General features: G+C 38.5%; 1 long non-coding RNA gene across 2 annotated transcripts in view; it reads right to left on the bottom strand.

Annotated features, from left to right (window-relative positions):
• Positions 1 to 11758, bottom strand: part of LOC125160314 (uncharacterized) — a 180917-nt gene extending 169159 nt beyond the window's left edge. The window contains exons 1-2 of one of the 2 annotated variants that reach the window (XR_007150208.1): positions 11597 to 11758; positions 10102 to 10148 (exon numbers count right to left, since the gene is read on the bottom strand). This is a non-coding gene — a long non-coding RNA (uncharacterized LOC125160314). The remainder of the gene's footprint in view (positions 1 to 10101; positions 10149 to 11596) is intronic. The other variant, XR_007150207.1, reaches the window with a different exon arrangement.
• Positions 11759 to 15131: the final 3373 nt, after the last annotated feature.

Raw genomic sequence — 15131 nt, 5'->3', positions numbered from 1 at the left:
TGAGCTCTTTATAGATTTTGGATACTAGACCTTTGTCCGATATATCATTTGCGAATATCTTTTCCCATTCCGTTGGTTGCCTTTTAGTTTTGTTGGTTGTTTCCTTTGCTGTGCAGAAGCTTTTTATCTTCATAAGGTCCCAGTAATTCACTTTTGCTTTTAATTCCCTTGCCTTTGGGGATGTGTCGAGTAAGAGATTGCTACGGCTGAGGTCAGAGAGGTCTTTTCCTGCTTTCTCCTCTAAGGTTTTGATGGTTTCCTGTCTCACATTTAGGTCCTTTATCCATTTTGAGTTTATTTTTGTGAATGGTGTGAGAAAGTGGTCTAGTTTCAACCTTCTGCATGTTGCTGTCCAGTTCTCCCAGCACCATTTGTTAAAGAGGCTGTCTTTTTTCCATTGGATGTTCTTTCCTGCTTTGTCAAAGATGAGTTGGCCATACGTTTGTGGGTCTAGTTCTGGGGTTTCTATTCTATTCCATTGGTCTATGTGTCTGTTTTGGTGCCAATACCATGCTGTCTTGATGATGACAGCTTTGTAGTAGAGGCTAAAGTCTGGGATTGTGATGCCTCCTGCTTTGGTCTTCTTCTTCAAAATTCCTTTGGCTATTCGGGGCCTTTTGTGGTTCCATATGAATTTTAGGATTGCTTGTTCTAGTTTCGAGAAGAATGCTGGTGCAATTTTGATTGGGATTGCATTGAATGTGTAGATAGCTTTGGGTAGTATTGACATTTTGACAATATTTATTTTTCCAATCCATGAGCAGGGAATGTCTTTCCATTTCTTTAAATCTTCTTCAATTTCCTTCATAAGCTTTCTATAGTTTTCAGCATACAGATCCTTTACATCTTTGGTTAGATTTATTCCTAGGTATTTTATGCTTCTTGGTGCAATTGTGAATGGGATCAGTTTCTTTATTTGTCTTTCTGTTGCTTCATTGTTAGTGTATAAGAATGCAACTGATTTCTGTACATTGATTTTGTATCCTGCAACTTTGCTAAATTCCTGTATCAGTTCTAGCAGACTTTTGGTGGAGTCTATCGGATTTTCCATGTATAATATGTCATCTGCAAAAAGCGAAAGCTTGACTTCATCTTTGCCAATTTTGATGCCTTTGATTTCCTTTTGTTGTCTGATTGCTGATGCTAGAACTTCCAGCACTATGTTAAACAGCAGCGGTGAGAGTGGGCATCCTTGTCGTGTTCCTGATCTCAGGGAAAAAGCTTTCAGTTTTTCCCCGTTGAGGATGATGTTAGCTGTGGGCTTTTCATAAATGGCTTTTATGATCTTTAAGTATGTTCCTTCTATCCCGACTTTTTCAAGGGTTTTTATTAAGAAAGGGTGCTGGATTTTGTCGAAGGCCTTTTCTGCATCGATTGACAGGATCATATGGTTCTTCTCTCTTTTTTTGTTCATGTGATGTATCACGTTGATTGATTTGCGAAAGTTGAACCAGCCCTGCATCCCAGGAATGAATCCCACTTGATCATGGTGAATAATTCTTTTTATATGCCGTTGAATTCGATTTGCTAGTATCTTATTGAGAATTTTTGCATCCATATTCATCAGGGATATTGGCCTGTAGTTCTCTTTTTTTACTGGGTCTCTGTCTGGTTTAGGAATCAAAGTAATACTGGCTTCATAGAATGAGTCTGGAAGTTTTCCTTCCCTTTCTATTTCTTGGAATAGCTTGAGAAGGATAGGTATTATCTCTGCTTTAAACGTCTGGTAGAACTCCCCTGGGAAGCCATCTGGTCCTGGACTCTTATTTGTTGGGAGATTTTTGATAACCGATTCAATTTCTTCGCTGGTTATGGGTCTGTTCAAGCTTTCTATTTCCTCCTGATTGAGTTTTGGAAGAGTGTGGGTGTTCAGGAATTTGTCCATTTCTTCCAGGTTGTCCAATTTGTTGGCATATAAGTTTTCATAGTATTCCCTGATAATTGTTTGTATTTCTGAGGGATTGGTTGTAATAATTCCATTTTCATTCATGATTTTATCTATTTGAGTCATCTCCCTTTTCTTTTTGAGAAGCCTGGCTAGAGGTTTGTCAATTTTGTTTATTTTTTCAAAAAACCAACTCTTGGTTTCGTTGATGTGCTATACAGTTTTTTTAGTTTCTATATTGTTTATTTCTGCTCTGATCTTTATTATTTCTCTTCTTCTGCTGGGCTTAGGCTGCCTTTGCTGTTCTGCTTCTAGTTCCTTTAGGTGTGCTGTTAGATTTTGTATTTGGGATTTTTCTTGTTTCTTGAGATAGGCCTGGATGGCAATGTATTTTCCTCTCAGGACTGCCTTTGCTGCGTCCCAAAGCGTTTGGATTGTTGTATTTTCATTTTCGTTTGTTTCCATATATTTTTTAATTTCTTCTCTAATTGCCTGGTTGACCCACTCATTCGTTAGTAGGGTGTTCTTTAACCTCCATGCTTTTGGAGGTTTTCCAGACTTTTTTCTGTGGTTGATTTCAAGCTTCATAGCATTGTGGTCTGAAAGTAAGCATGGTATAATTTCAATTCTTGTAAACTTATGAAGGGCTGTTTTGTGACCCAGTATATGATCTTGGAGAATGTTCCATGTGCACTCGAGAAGAAAGTATATTCTGTTGCTTTGGGATGCAGAGTTCTAAATATATCTGTCAAGTCCATCTGATCCAATGTCTCATTCAGGGCCCTTGTTTCTTTATTGACCGTGTGTCTAGATGATCTATCCATTTCTGTAAGTGGTGTATTAAAGTCCCCTGCAATGACCACATTCTTATCAATAAGGTTGCTTATGTTGATGAGTAATTGTTTTATATATTTGGGGGCTCCGGTATTCGGTGCATAGACATTTATAATTGTTAGCTCTTCCTGATGGATAGACCCTGTAACCATTATATAATGTCCTTCTTCATCTCTTGTTACAGCCTTTAATTTAAAGTCTAGTTTGTCTGATATAAGTATGGCTACTCCAGCTTTCTTTTGGCTTCCAGTCGCATGGTAAATAGTTCTCCATCCCCTCACTCTCAATCTAAAGGTGTCCTCAGGTCTAAAATGAGTCTCTTGTAGACAGCAAATAGATGGGTCTTGTTTTTTTATCCATTCTGATACCCTATGTCTTTTGGTTGGCGCATTTAATCCATTTACATTCAGTGTTATTATAGAAAGATACGGGTTTAGAGTCATTGTGATGTCTGTATGTTTTATGCTTATAGTGATGTCTCTGGGACTTTGTCTCACAGGGTCCCCCTTAAGATCTCTTGTAGGGCTGGTTTAGTGGTGACAAATTCCTTCAGTTTTTGTTTGTTTGGGAAGACCTTTATCTCTCCTTCTATTCTAAATGACAGACTTGCTGGATAAAGGATTCTTGGCTGCATATTTTTTCTGTCTAGCACCCTGAAAATCTCGTGCCAATTCTTTCTGGCCTGCCAAGTTTCTTTTTTTTTTTTTTTTTTTTTTTGAAATTTACATATATTTTAATAACTGGAGTGGAAGCCATGTCCAAGAGATGGAACACACAGAAGATTTATTGAAGGTAAAGCTAAAGTTCAAGGGGTACACAGTATTTTTAGTGCAGCACAGGATATAAACACAATCAATTCTATATAACTGGTAGAAAAAAGAATCTTTTTTTTTTTTTTTTTTTTATTTATTTTTTTAATTTTTTTTTATTTATTTATTTTTTTTTTTATGAAATTTATTGACAAATTGGTTTCCATACAACACCCAGTGCTCATCCCAAAAGGTGCCCTCCTCAATACCCATCACCCACCCTCTCCTCCCTCCCACCCCCCATCAACCCTCAGTTTGTTCTCAGTTTTTAAGTCTCTTATGCTTTGGCTCTCTCCCATTCTAACCTCTTTTTTTTTTTTTTTCCTTCCCCTCCCCTATGGGTTCCTGTGAAGTTTCTCAGGATCCACATAAGAGTGAAACCATATGGTATCTGTCTTTCTCTGTATTGCTTATTTCACTTAGCATCACACTCTCCAGTTCCATCCACGTTGCTACGAAAGGCCATATTTCATTTTTTCTCATTGCCACGTAATATTCCATTGTGTATATAAACCACAATTTCTTTATCCATTCATCAGTTGATGGACATTTAGGCTCTTTCCATAATTTGGCTATTGTTGAGAGTGCTGCTTTGAACATTGGGGTACACGTGGCCCTATGCATCAGTGCTCCTGTATCCCTTGGATAAATTCCTAGCAGTGCTATTGCTGGGTCATAGGGTAGGTCTATTTTTAATTTTCTGAGGAACCTCCACACTGCTTTCCAGAGCGGCTGCACCAATTTGCATTCCCACCAACAGTGCAAGAGGGTTCCCGTTTCTCCACATCCTCTCCAGCATCTATAGTCTCCGGATTTGTTCATTTTGGCCACTCTGACTGGCGTGAGGTGATACCTGAGTGTGGTTTTGATTTGTATTTCCCTGATAAGGAGCGACGCTGAACATCTTTTCATGTGCCTGTTGGCCATCCGCATGTCTTCTTTAGAGAAGTGTCTATTCATGTTTTCTGCCCATTTCTTCACTGGGTTATTTGTTTTTCGGGTGTGGAGTTTGGTGAGCTCTTTATAGATTTTGGATACTAGCCCTTTGTCCGATATGTCATTTGTGAATATCTTTTCCCATTCCGTTGGTTGCCTTTTAGTTTTGTTGGTTGTTTCCTTTGCTGTGCAGAAGCTTTTTATCTTCATAAGGTCCCAGTAATTCACTTTTGCTTTTAATTCCCTTGCCTTTGGGGATGTGTCGAGTAAGAGATTGCTACGGCTGAGGTCAGAGAGGTCTTTTCCTGCTTTCTCCTCTAAGGTTTTGATGGTTTCCTGTCTCACATTTAGGTCCTTTATCCATTTTGAGTTTATTTTTGTGAATGGTGTGAGAAAGTGGTCTAGTTTCAACCTTCTGCATGTTGCTGTCCAGTTCTCCCAGCACCATTTGTTAAAGAGGCTGTCTTTTTTCCATTGGATGTTCTTTCCTGCTTTGTCAAAGATGAGTTGGCCATACGTTTGTGGGTCTAGTTCTGGGGTTTCTATTCTATTCCATTGGTCTATGTGTCTGTTTTGGTGCCAATACCATGCTGTCTTGATGATGACAGCTTTGTAGTAGAGGCTAAAGTCTGGGATTGTGATGCCTCCTGCTTTGGTCTTCTTCTTCAAAATTCCTTTGGCTATTCGGGGCCTTTTGTGGTTCCATATGAATTTTAGGATTGCTTGTTCTAGTTTCGAGAAGAATGCTGGTGCAATTTTGATTGGGATTGCATTGAATGTGTAGATAGCTTTGGGTAGTATTGACATTTTGACAATATTTATTTTTCCAATCCATGAGCAGGGAATGTCTTTCCATTTCTTTAAATCTTCTTCAATTTCCTTCATAAGCTTTCTATAATTTTCAGCATACAGATCCTTTACATCTTTGGTTAGATTTATTCCTAGGTATTTTATGCTTCTTGGTGCAATTGTGAATGGGATCAGTTTCTTTATTTGTCTTTCTGTTGCTTCATTGTTAGTGTATAAGAATGCAACTGATTTCTGTACATTGATTTTGTATCCTGCAACTTTGCTGAATTCCTGTATCAGTTCTAGCAGACTTTTGGTGGAGTCTATCGGATTTTCCATGTATAATATCATGTCATCTGCAAACAGCGAAAGCTTGACTTCATCTTTGCCAATTTTGATGCCTTTGATTTCCTTTTGTTGTCTGATTGCTGATGCTAGAACTTCCAGCACTATGTTAAACAGCAGCGGTGAGAGTGGGCATCCTTGTCGTGTTCCTGATCTCAGGGAAAAAGCTCTCAGTTTTTCCCCGTTGAGGATGATGTTAGCTGTGGGCTTTTCATAAATGGCTTTTATGATCTTTAAGTATGTTCCTTCTATCCCGACTTTCTCAAGGGTTTTTATTAAGAAAGGGTGCTGGATTTTGTCGAAGGCCTGTTCTGCATCGATTGACAGGATCATATGGTTCTTCTCTTTTTTTTTGTTAATGTGATGTATCACGTTGAGTGATTTGCGAATGTTGAACCAGCCCTGCATCCCAGGAATGAATCCCACTTGATCATGGTGAATAATTCTTTTTATATGCCGTTGAATTCGATTTGCTAGTACCTTATTGAGAATTTTTGCATCCATATTCATCAGGGATATTGGCCTGTAGTTCTCTTTTTTTACTGGGTCTCTGTCTGGTTTAGGAATCAAAGTAATACTGGCTTCATAGAATGAGTCTGGCAGTTTTCCTTCCCTTTCTATTTCTTGGAATAGCTTGAGAAGGATAGGTATTATCTCTGCTTTAAACGTCTGGTAGAACTCCCCTGGGAAGCCATCTGGTCCTGGACTCTTATTTGTTGGGAGATTTTTGATAACCGATTCAATTTCTTCGCTGGTTATGGGTCTGTTCAAGCTTTCTATTTCCTCCTGATTGAGTTTTGGAAGAGTGTGGGTGTTCAGGAATTTGTCCATTTCTTCCAGGTTGTCCAGTTTGTTGGCATATAATTTTTCATAGTATTCCCTGATAATTGTTTGTATCTCTGAGGGATTGGTTGTAATAATTCCATTTTCATTCATGATTTTATCTATTTGGGTCATCTCCCTTTTCTTTTTGAGAAGCCTGGCTAGAGGTTTGTCAATTTTGTTTATTTTTTCAAAAAACCAACTCTTGGTTTCGTTGATCTGCTCTACAGTTTTTTTAGTTTCTATATTGTTTATTTCTGCTCTGATCTTTATTATTTCTCTTCTTCTGCTGGGCTTAGGCTGCCTTTGCTGTTCTGCTTCTAGTTCCTTTAGGTGTGCTGTTAGATTTTGTATTTGGGATTTTTCTTGTTTCTTGAGATAGGCCTGGATTGCAATGTATTTTCCTCTCAGGACTGCCTTTGCTGCGTCCCAAAGCATTTGGATTGTTGTATTTTCATTTTCATTTGTTTCCATATATTTTTTAATTTCTTCTCTAATTGCCTGGTTGACCCACTCATTCGTTAGTAGGGTGTTCTTTAACCTCCATGCTTTTGGAGGTTTTCCAGACTTTTTTCTGTGGTTGATTTCAAGCTTCATAGCATTGTGGTCTGAAAGTAAGCATGGTATAATTTCAATTCTTGTAAACTTATGAAGGGCTGTTTTGTGACCCAGTATATGATCTTGGAGAATGTTCCATGTGCACTCGAGAAGAAAGTATATTCTGTTGCTTTGGGATGCAGAGTTCTAAATATATCTGTCAAGTCCATCTGATCCAATGTCTCATTCAGGGCCCTTGTTTCTTTATTGACCGTGTGTCTAGATGATCTATCCATTTCTGTAAGTGGTGTATTAAAGTCCCCTGCAATGACCACATTCTTATCAATAAGGTTGCTTATGTTGATGAGTAATTGTTTTATATATTTGGGGGCTCCGGTATTCGGTGCATAGACATTTATAATTGTTAGCTCTTCCTGATGGATAGACCCTGTAACTATTATATAATGTCCTTCTTCATCTCTTGTTACAGCCTTTAATTTAAAGTCTAGTTTGTCTGATATAAGTATGGCTACTCCAGCTTTCTTTTGGCCTCCAGTCGCATGATAAATAGTTCTCCATCCCCTCACTCTCAATCTAAAGGTGTCCTCAGGTCTAAAATGAGTCTCTTGTAGACAGCAAATAGATGGGTCTTGTTTTTTTATCCATTCTGATACCCTATGTCTTTTGGTTGGCGCGTTTAATCCATTTACATTCAGTGTTATTATAGAAAGATACGGGTTTAGAGTAATTGTGATGTCTGTATGTTTTATGCTTGTAGTGATGTCTCTGGGACTTTGTCTCACATGGTCCCCCTTAGGATCTCTTGTAGGGCTGGTTTAGTGGTGACAAATTCCTTCAGTTTTTGTTTGTTTGGGAAGACCTTTATCTCTCCTTCTATTCTAAATGACAGACTTGCTGGATAAAGGATTCTCGGCTGCATATTTTTTCTGTCTAGCACCCTGAAAATCTCGTGCCAATTCTTTCTGGCCTGCCAAGTTTCAAAAGAGAGATCAGTCACGAGTCTTATAGGTCTCCCTTTATATGTGAGGGCACGTTTACCCCTTGCTGCTTTCAGAATTTTCTCTTTATCCTTGTATATTGCCAGTTTCACACTGATATGTCGTGCAGAAGATCGATTCAAGTTACGTCTGAAGGGAGTTCTCTGTGCCTCTTGGATTTCAATGCCTTTTTCCTTCCCCAGTTCAGGGAAGTTCTCAGCTATGATTTCTTCAAGTACCCCTTCAGCACCTTTCCCTCTCTCTTCCTCCTCTGGGATACCAATTATGCGTATATTATTTCTTTTTAGTGTATCACTTAATTCTCTAATTTTCCCCTCATACTCCTGGATTTTTTTATCTCTCTTTTTCTCAGCTTCCTCTTTTTCCATAACTTTATCTTCTAGTTCACCTATTCTCTCCTCTGCCTCTTCAAGCCGAGCTGTGGTGGTTTCCATTTTGTTATGCATTTTGTTTAAAGCGTTTTTCAGCTCCTCATGACTGTTCCTTTGTCCCTTGATCTCTGTAGCAAGAGATTCTCTGCTGTCCTGTATACTGTTTTCAAGCCCAGCGATTAATTTTATGGCTATTATTCTAAATTCACTTTCTGTTATATTATTTAAATCATTTTTGATCAGCTCATTAGCTGTTGTTATTTCCTGGAGATTCTTCTGAGGGGAGTTCTTCCGCTTGGTCATTTTGGATAGTCCCTGGCATGGTGAGGACCTGCAGGGCACTTCCCCTGTGCTGTGGTGTATAACTGGAGTTGGTGGGCGGGGCTGCAGTCAGACCTGATGTCTGCCCCCAGCCCACCGCTGGGGCCACAGTCAGACTGGTGTGTGCCTTCTCTTCCCCTCTCCTAGGGGTGGGATTCACTGTGGGGTGGTGTGGCTCCTCTGGGCTACTTGCACCCTGCCAGGCTTGTGATGCTGGGGATCTGGCGTATTAGCTGGGGTGGGTAGGCAAGGTGCTCGGGGGCAGGAGGGGCAGGCTTAGATCGCTTCTCCTTAGGTGATCCACTTCAGGAGGGGCCCTGTGGCAGCGGGAGGGAGTCAGATCCGCTGCCGGAGGTTTGGCTCTGCCGAAGCGCAGAGTTGGGTGTTTGCGCCGAGCGAGCGAGCAAGTTCCCTGGCAGGAACCGGTTCCCTTTGGGATTTGGGCTGGGGGATGGGCGGGGGGGATGGTGCTGGCGAGGGCCTTTGTTCCCCACCAAACTGAGCTCTGTTGTCAGGGGCTCAGCAGCTCTCCCTCTGGTTGTCCTCCAGCCTTCCCGCTTTCCGAGCAGAGCTGTTAACTTATGACCTCCCAGACGCTATGTCGCGCTTGATGTTGGAACACAGTCCGCCAGGCCCCTCCGCTTTTGCAAGCCAGACTCGGGGGCTCTGCTTGGCCGGGGAGCCGCCCCTCCGCCCCGGCTCCCTCCCGCCAGTCCGTGGAGCGCGCACCGCCTCGCCGCCCTTCCTACCCTCTTCCGTGGGCCTCTCGTCTGCGTTTGGCTCCGGCGACTCTGTTCTGCTAATCCTCTGGCGGTTTTCTGGGTTATTTAGGCAGGTGTAGACGGAATCTAAGTGATCAGCAGGACGTGCGGTGAGCCCAGCGTCCTCCTAAGCCGCCATCTTGCCGCAACTCTATGTATTTCTTATTGAAATAAAATTGATATAGAGGTGCCTCGGTGTCTCAGTTGGTTGAACGTCCAACTCTTGATTTTGGCTCAGGTCATAATCCCAAGGTTGTGAGATTGAGCCCCACATTGGGCTCCATGCTGAGTGTGGAGCCTGCCTAAGATTCTCTCTCTTCCCCTCTGCCCCCTCCCCCACTCATGCTCTCTCTAAAATAAAAATAACTTTTAAAAATGAAATAAAAGTGATATGATACAATGTTGATTATGCTTTTACAAACAGTACCTTAGCTCTTCCCTGATATTTTGGTATGTTCTTATGTAATGGTTGGGATGGAATAGTATTAGCTATTTAACAACTGCCTAATAGAGATAGCATTGCTGGAAATTATTACCTTTCAAAGTACTTTTTAGTTGGTTAGTATGTTTATAACTGGTCCCGTGTACATTATTTGACTATGAATAAACTGTCATTATTTTTTGAGAAATAAACTTTCAAGTAGCTTAACAAATGTTAGTAACATCATATACCATCATCTGTGGGCATCTTGACATGTTCAATGGAGACAGAGTAAATGCTATTAAGAAAATAAAATGAGAAGAATTATCCTTCAACATGAGATAGCTCATGTTTAATTGATAGCATCACATGCCATATTAACATGCACACAAAAAGTATTACAGAAATACAAATGTCATGTTCTAGGTACATAATCACAGATAAAGACATGCAAAAGAACATAAACTATATAACTGAGTCAACCTAATGGGATGACTGAATTATTAAAAATGGTATTGTTTGGCTGGGAAATGTTATTAAAGAGTTCTCTGAATTTTATACCAAAACATGCCACACTCAGTGGATATATACACGTATATATAAAAACTAATTAAAAAAAAAAACATTCTTCCACAATACTGATGGATGAAAAATAATTAGATTCAACCTGAATATAGACAGACATGCACAGTGCTCATCATGACTGCATTTGGCTTTTTTTTTATGCGGTAAATATACAATGAGCAAGTCTCTAGTCAACTCCGGACTTCAGATATTTTATGTGAGGAATTAAACTAGATGTTCTTAGGGTTCCTTCTTGTTCTGATATTATTCTGTAGTTCCATGAAGGCACCCAGAATTCAATTTCTTCACATGCCAGGAATCTTGGAACTACAAGGCAAGATTAGTTGTCTAATCATTATTCACTCTTGTTCAATTTGGCCCGGTTTGATCTCAAGTTTCAAGCCCAATTTTTACAAGTTCTCCTATCACTTTGTAAACTAGCCAAAGTATAAAGATGTGATTTAACATTCTTTTTTGTTTTTATTTTGATCTGGGAATTGTGTCATTTGCTACTGCTCCAATGTGGAATATACTGTATACTGACACACGTACACTGGATAAATATATACTCAAATGCTGATTTTAAAATGTTGACTCTACCATGTTTAACAGTTTTCTTTGTGTTTGTCAGTGAGTTATGGTCTGCCTTATCTTTCTGATCTAAGTATCTATGGAAATTAAAAATAAATGGAGACAAAGATCTTTTTGAAATGGTTCTGGTTAAATAATATAAGAGTAACATATAGTTTAGAAAATTTTTCTCATATACACAAAACATTACATAATGTCAGAAGCAATGATCCCTATAAAAATTTAACACAGACATAGGTAGCACTTAGCACATATTGACATATTTATCTTTTCCATTCTATGCCTTCTACCATTTAGGGGACCATGTCCAGCACCTGGTACATAGTAAAGCTCAATGTATGTTCGTTGAATAAGTAATGATCTCTCTCACTCTCGTTTTATAGATATGGCCACTTAAAGAGATTACATCACTTGCTAATTGATGGCAAATCCAAAATTAGAATCCAGGCCTCTGACTCCATACTCCAATTGTACTTTTAACATTATACATATCACATATAAGAATTTTGATATTGGTTAGAAACACAATAAAGAAGAATTTAGATATAAAAACATTTCCATGTAGAGAATAAAGACTTTAAAAGTCATTACCTCAACTGGAACCAAGAACACTTTGCTGTGCATTTATAGAGCAGAGCACTGTGGTTGCGGATTTACATGGGCTGTAATGACGTTCTCATTAAGTGCTGCCACCCCACTTTATGTGTTATATGGGCATGCAGCCTGTATGTTTTGGTGGAGAGTCCTAGGTGTTAGTAGGGGATCTAACCTCCATTAAGATTCTAGAATTTGGTGTGACATGGTGGACCTTTCTCAGAACCTCATAATTGGAAAAGACTTAGAATTTACCTTACTTAACATTTCACCTAACACATGAATCCTTCATACAGCAACTCCTACAGACAAGCACCCAGAGAGAACGGGAACTTCCATTAGCAGTCTGTGCTCTTCACAAGGCAGCCTGAGGCCAGAGAAAGAACTGAAGACTTTAAAATTAAAACATGTAAGTGATGATGATAAACGTTCTTAACCTTCTTGAGCCTCCATTTCCTTAGTTTTTAAAATGTAGATACTGATATCTGCTTTGCAGGTTATTATGAAGATCAGACAAAATACATTATGCAAAGATCTCTCCCACCCTACGAAGTCAAAAATAATCATTTTCTCCACACTTTATCAGTAATTTGGGGTAGAAAGTATAACACTGTATGTTAATTACACTGTAACTTAAGAAAAATGAAAACAATTGGATCTATATTTATCAAAAAGGAAATGACATAGGGGCACCTGGGTGGCTCAGTGGGTTAAGCGGCTGACTTCAGCTCAGGTCATAATCTGCAACCTGTGAGTTTGAGCCCCGTGTAGGGCTCTGTGCTGCTCAGAGCCTGGAACCTACTTGGGATTCTGTGGCTCCCTCTCTCTCTGCCCCTCACCCGCTTGCACTCTGTCTCTCCTTCTCTCTCAAAAATAAAATAACATTTAAAATTTTTTTTAAATGGTAATGACATAGAAACACAAGTTGAGAAAAAAGAAATTGAATGATATTATGTATACTGTGATATAGTCTCTAAAAATATAAATTTTTAATTCATAAAATAGTACTGTATTTTTGTAAGTATATGTGTGAGCGGATACATACAAACATATGTCCGCAAAAAGTTACATACAATGATACACACACATATACACACAAACAATATAAAAACATGAAACAGAAATATACAGACCAAATTAAAGAAACCAATTATTTCTGGGGAGTGAAAGTTAAATATTTTATGAAAAAAAATTGTTTCTGTCTAGATGAATCATTTTCCTAGAGCTGCCATAACAATTACCACAAATGTGATAGCTTAACACAATAGAAATTTATTCTCTCACAATTCTGTGGCCCAGCAATTCCAAGTTAAGGTTTTGACAAGACCATGTCCTCTCTGAAGATTCCAAGGGGAGAATTCCTTCTCGCTTCTTTTTCTCTTCTGGTGCTTGCTTACATCCTTGGCATTTCCTAATGTGTGGACACACAGTTCCAATCTCTGCCTCATCGTTACATGCCATTATCCAACTGCGTGTCTCTGTGTTCAAGTTTCCCTTTTCTCAAAAAGGCTTCAGTTATATTGGATTTAGGGTTCACCCTAACCCAGTATGAACTCAACTTGATTATATCAGCAAAGATCCTACCTATAAGCAATGTCTCATTCGCAGGTTCTAGGTAGACATGAATTTTGGGAAGACACTATTCAAGCCAGTATTGTTGGTATGATAATTGGGCGAGATATTACACATACTGTAAAGTACAAGTTGATTCCACTTATCAAATTTCTAATTGTTTGGTAATTCTTATTTGTATGTAGCTCTATGAAAACAAATGATTTGTTCAAGAATTATTTTCAAATGTAGTAAAAAAAAAAAGTTTACCAATTACAGGAGAAATGAGATACATCCTACCCCCAAATAATAAAGTCACAAAGTAATACAAAATAGTTTTTATGTCTAGCATGACATTTTATTACATAAAATTAACTCATTTTAGAAAATCTATAGTCATGGGATGTATGAGGCAGGAATTACAGCATATTCAACATCAAGTTTAATTTTCCATTAGTTATGTTGATGATTAAATTATGTTGATGTGAGGGTTAGTGTGCCCTTGAGCCAAAGCTCAACAGTCCACTTGCAGTTTTTTTTTTTAATAGAAACTTTTGAGGAATGGTGATTCTGACCCATTGTAACAGCAGGAATAGATTTAATGCTATGATTGTCCATAAATATTTAAATGAAAAACATATGGCATCAGTCATGTTTCATAATCCTTAAATTGGGTTATATAATGAGATCTTGGGACATTCCATTTATGCTTAAATTGTGAACACTGTAAATATCAGCTTTTAAATTAATATCAGCAGAACAATTGAGCTGGTTAAAGTATATTCTTCATAGTAACCTGTAGTAAATCAATCAATGTCACTTGAATTTCTGTACTCGGACTCCTAATAGCATATGATTTTCAGTGAGTGGTACTGTGTAAAATACACCTCAAATACTATGATCAGCCCTAGAAGAGAACAAAAAAGAGACGTCTTTTGCAAAGACAAGATGTTATCATAAGAGTACTTCATGCTTCCTGTGTAGAAATAGAAAAATCCATATAAATAGTAAAGGGCCTACATTTTTATCATGGACTATGATACCTATGTTTTGAATACTTAACGACATATTGGGGCTATAATTCTGATATAAATAGCCTATTAAGAAATGAGAATTTTTTAATTACCTAAAAGGAGAGTAAAGAAGACATCAAAAAATTAATTCTTTCGAAATCTTTACCTTCTAACGTAAAAAAAAAAAAATTTATATATATATATATATATGTATATATATACATATATATACATATATATATATATATATATATATATATATATATATATAACCTCTCAGTTCACAAATCCCTTCTTAGAATCAGGTTGTCAGGACTATAAAGCCACACTAACATCAACAAATACATATTGCATTATTCACACTGCCACCGTGCCCAGCCTGACGTTCTTACTACTATTACCGGAAACTACTGCCTTTGATTCCTAACTGTCCTCCCTGCTCTTCCTTAATCCACCCTATTCCAAGTTTCAAATTATTCTTCCTATAACATAGCTTCACTCATGCCACTCCTCTGAGGGAAAATCTGTACTACCATTCCATGTTAATCATCATCGCCTCATCCAAACCTATTGGAAACATGAACTGCTGGTTTCTCTAGATTTATTCCCCATGTCTTCCATTCAAATTCCTACCCTTAAGACAATCAAGAGGTGCCTGGGTGGTTCAGTCAGTTGAGTGTCCAACTCTTGATTTCTGCTCAAGTCATGATCCCAGGGTCATGGGATCTAGCCCTGCATTAGGCTCTGCACTGAGCCTGAAACCTGCTTAAAATTCTCTCTCTCCCCCTCTATCCCTTCCCCCAACTCACTCATGCTCAAGTAAACAAACAAATAACAGTCAAGATTATTCACCATTGCCTGGAGCTACTCAACACTTTCCACTCTGTCTCTGTTCATATTATTCTGTTTGAGATGACTGTTCCCAATTCAAACCTTATCAGACCCACTCAAATGTCTGTTCCTTCCTG

Source organism: Prionailurus viverrinus, chromosome A2, assembly GCF_022837055.1.
Source record: "Prionailurus viverrinus isolate Anna chromosome A2, UM_Priviv_1.0, whole genome shotgun sequence".
NCBI classification, from domain to species: Eukaryota; Metazoa; Chordata; class Mammalia; order Carnivora; family Felidae; genus Prionailurus; species Prionailurus viverrinus.
Note: the sequence above shows the minus strand (reverse complement) of the source record. Positions and strands in the feature narration are given on the sequence as shown.